A 4,967-nucleotide genomic window follows, 5' to 3' on the forward strand; every position below is an offset into this window, starting at 1 on the left:
AAAAAAACCAAGAACCGTGAAGTTTAATTACGGTAGAATAGTAAGTAGTAGTGAAGCAGTAGTGTGGTAGTAGCAGTATAATGTCGTTCAAGCCCATATTAACATAAATAGCAGTGAAACAATCACAGAAAAATACAGGCTTTAACAAAACTGCATACGTGCATTGGCCAATCACTGTAATGCCATAATACTCTTTTCTAAATAAATACATAATATATTAATATGAATTCACCGGAAATCAGACTGAAGCTTTCGGATAAAAAAACCAGTGGCTTACGCATTGGACTACGAGGACCGTTCAAGTTAATAATATTAACCCTCGTGAAAACCAAGTCATTATAGTCAATCGGATCCACAGAGGTTTTGACAGACTTGAACAGCTACATTTACTATCTTTTAACATATTATGTCCAGAGAATGTGGTATGTCTCATGTATTTCTCCACCCCGTGGACATGTTGGTCAGGTAATAAGTCGAAGTTTGTAAGCGAAACCATCATGTCTAACCAAGAACTAACTGGTGTAGTGATCAGAAGTCATTGAGGTGAATGGTGAAATTCATCGGTATCTGCTTTACCTCTTTGAGGAGCATCGTTGAAAAAGAAGCATTTTTTCAGGAATTCAAGGATTCAAGGATTCAGGAATTCAGGAAGAAGCATTTCAAGAGTCGATCCAACCAACTGTATTGTCCATCGGGTCGATAGAACTGATCACCATAAAGACCAATCTTGTTGCTTTAAAAAGAATTGCAGCATCATCCTGCGAACGTGAAGATCTTTTCACTAAAATCATTTGGATGTTTAATATTACCTTTTTTATTAAATTTATATTTACGATTATTTTTCATTTATTATTGTCTCTCCTATAAGCAGGTACCTACTCTTTATTTAAAGTCATGTATACTTAGTCAAAGTGCACTCGAGTGCATGGTGACCTCAGTCTTGGGTAACTGTACCTGTGACATTCCCTGGCATAACAAATGGTGATTTGGATGAGTCAATGTTTATGTTGAACGGATAAGACAAGAGACGCTTTTAAAATGTGGTGATGGAGGCGGATGGAGAGAATCTCGACTCTTCAGTATTTTGGTCATATAACTCGCAGAGAAGATTAAAACCTGAAAATCTTTAAACCCAATACAAACACTCGATACATGGCTGTAGAGATAGTCGGCGTTCATCAAAGGACGATAAACGTACCTATCTATTTTTTTAGATGTGTCCTGCAGGCTTCAAGTAAGAAAATTAATCCCAATACATTGCGTAAGCCGGTTCCTGACCAGCCATGGTGACTTCGCAGCCAAGCTACGCGGTTTTTGTTTGCTAGACCATGGGGTGGAATGAATAAAAATACAAAAGAGGATTGGCAATAAGTAACGCAGAAAATATTGTAGAAACAATTAGTTAACCTCGTCGCAATTAGATAGGACACGTATAGCTTAGTAATCAATGCACATAGGCGTGAAGCCCGGGATGAAGGTTCTAATCCTGCTGGGTGTAGTATTTAAAAAAAAATATTTTTTTATAGTCGTTATATTATATTCCTCAGAAGTGTTTTCAAATTATGTATGTATGTATTGTATTTCAATATAAATACAGTATGGTTCACTTCTCGCGAATTTCTTAATAATCTAGTATGTGTATAAAATTGGTCTGAGTACAGGGTGACCAAGGTAATTCAATGACTTCTTCGTGAATTCGAGTTGATCGAATTTCTCGATAATGTATGCATAATAATCAATACAAATGCTCTCGTTTAAAGGTTAATTTGATGTTTACGAGTGTTGAACATTTGTATGGGACCGCTGATTGGTTATGGCAGTGATTACCAATATAACAAAATAATATATTTCCTTTTTAGATTTTTACACTGTATTACATTATTTTTTAAGATGTCATTATTATTATCCTAATTTTTTAACACTACAACCTTTGCTCGATATTCTTTTTTTAAATTTTATTAAAACGATTGTCAAATGTTGATTTTTACAATAAAGATTACATTTTACATATTAGGCATAGCACTAGTTTCTAGTTACTGCCGCCATCTTGGAAAACAGCGGACGATTTGAAATATTTATCCATTCTTTAAACTAATATAATATGTGAATTAAATATTCTCGTAACATACTCGTTACAAATGAAATATATATATTTAAAATTAAAACTTCGAAATATGTTTCGTATCCTAATTATCTCTACCCCGTAACCGTTGCAGATACGATATAAATAAGTGTGCATTTAAAAAAAAATATTCAACTTTTATTTAAAATATTTTTCGATATTTTCAGCTGTTAATGAGATATACGTAAAAAGACTATTATTAGTCGTCCGCCATTTTTCAAAATGGCGGCTGTAGTATTGCATGTACTAGTCCTACAAACTTATAAAAAAAACGGTCAAAAATGAAACTACGGACTATCACATGGACGCCAATTTGAAAACGTCACTCAAATGTCAGATTTTGTCCAGTTGCGAGTCTTGATTGGGTAGTTTTAGACAGTGGCTCCCCCATCCATTCTTTAGATAAGTTTGTAGGTCTGTACGAGTATTGATTGTAGATATCATATGTTATTATTGGGTACAAGTACTAAAATTATGTATAAAGTATTCCTATTAAATAATTATTTCCAGGTAAGGGGTGATATTGGCCTAAAATGGCTGGAATAGTGTCGAAAAAACCGTAGAAATCTGAAAGAACGTGTCTTTCCGTGTGATATCTTTCAGAACGGAAATATATTATGTACTTTAATCTAATGTCTCTTATCATAACGTCACTGTTCTGGCAGAAGACACTAATTCGAAAAAATGACATATTGAGTTAGTACCAAAATGTTCCTTATTTCAAACTTTACCGTCTGGAAACCTTCTTAATAAATAAACAGTCTTTATTTTAAAGTAATCCTTTTTAAGATTACTTAATAAACTCACATGATAGACCATTATTTCAAACATTTTAACAACTTCAAAGTCAAATTACTCAAAACTAGTATTCTCCAGTTAGTGTGTTCTGCCAGAACAGAGACGATAATGTGTATGCCTTAAAAAGTAATAAACATTTCGCTAGGAAAATCTTTTATATTGACTGGTCGAGAAAGCATTATAATTGTATACCGGTAAAATTGTCTAGTTTGGCAACATCTATTTGTACAAATAATTTCTTAAAAGTAAGAAAAACGTGGTCAATACAGTATCAATATTTTTGGTAATCACCACTGTAAAACTATAAAGAAATACAAAATATCCAAAACTTTTTTCCATGTTGTCATATATGTGTGTAAAAACCAAGGAAGTGGGTTACTAGGTGTGACTGTAAGAAGGAACAATTTATTGTCGAGTGTGAAAAAATATTATTATGTTATTTTCAATATTTATCGTCTCTATCAAATTACAATTATTACATTTTGTCACGTAAAGGAAACACGCATTTATTATAGGTAATATTTACGCCCACGATGGCCGAGCTGTTTACGCGTCTGCTTATAATTTCGTGGGTCCCAAGTTTAAATCATAGGTCTGGCAAATACATACATTATTCTAATGGATTCAAGCTCTGTACTATTCCATTTAAGTCGTTTTTTGCGACCCGGGTTTCGCCTTTCGGCATCTTCAGGCGTCGTGTACACTCACCAAAGGCAAACACACACTGACAACGAACACCCTTAACTCTACCTTATATAATAAAACAATACAATAAAGTAGGTAAAAACTCCATTACCTACCTATTTAGTCAGAAATTACAACAAAAAGTACAATAAACAAATTATGAATAGCTGAAGTGTCAGTAAAAAACCCAATTAGTAAAAACCCTATCTTATTAATAACAATACACTGGACAGCATATTATTATAATAAATCGTCAAACCTAATAATAGGTCAAAATTCTTTATAACAATAAAAAAATACTACACAATCCATTAGAATTTAAATTCAAATTCCATCAAGTACCTTCGGTCGAAAGTATTAATAACATACATTATTTTTCAATTTATGTTTGCAGTCAGAGTATGGACCTATTAGGTCAAGAAAGTGGCTAACATCTATTTTTCGTAATAAAAATCTGTTGATACAAACCTCCGCTCTGTGAAAGTTCATGTGATCTTATAAAGATCGGACATGATTTTTTTTTAAAATATTTGAGGACATTAAGTGGGTTTTGTATTTCTTGCGTTTTATGACTTAACTGTCAGTAAGTCATAAAACAAATTTGGCTTAAAAGTATCGGTAGGTATATAGAGACTGGATGTCGTGTTTAGGCCTATTGATTTTATGACTGCAGTAATTCCAGGGGGGAGTTACAAGGCTTTAGCCTGGGGGCCCGGGCATAGACAGGGCCCGGCGTGGCGGCTCGACCAGCTAAGTTACATGAACACATCACAGATTTACTCTAACAGTAAAAAAAGTCGCCTACGGCGCTACTTCACTTCAAGACTATTGGCTATTTTAAATAGGTATGAAGTCATGCGTTGCAATTTGTTGTGATATGATGAATGATATACTTAAATGATAATTTCCGTGTAGAATTTGGAAAACACTGCCCTTAAACTTAGCAATAGGTAGACGGGCCCGCCAAAGATTCTGGCCTAGGGGCCCGCTTCAAGATGTGGGGGCCATAAGTAATTGGATACTTAGTAAAATTTCTTTGCTTTCAAATAATAACATTTATTCTTCGATAATAATCTATACTATGACACATTAACAATGTATATCATTATTATCCAAAATTATTGGTATATATATGAAATTGTGGTGCACACTAATTGTGTTAAATGCAACTGTGTATTGACTACGCCTGCCGTTGACAAGTCGCAAGCTCAACGGATGGACGCTAAAAAAACAGCGTCGTCTGCATCGGGGAGACGCCCGCGTCGCGTCGGACGAGCAGTGATGCGCATGCCCACTATAAAAGGATCTGCCTCATCCAACACTCTTCAGTTGCTGATCATCCTCGTCGAGTTCCGGGGACACT

The sequence above is a fragment of the Rhyacophila brunnea genome, unplaced genomic scaffold (genome assembly GCF_057557595.1).
Source record: "Rhyacophila brunnea isolate RB1 unplaced genomic scaffold, BYU_Rbru_1.0 scaffold_23, whole genome shotgun sequence".
NCBI lineage: Eukaryota > Metazoa > Arthropoda > Insecta > Trichoptera > Rhyacophilidae > Rhyacophila > Rhyacophila brunnea.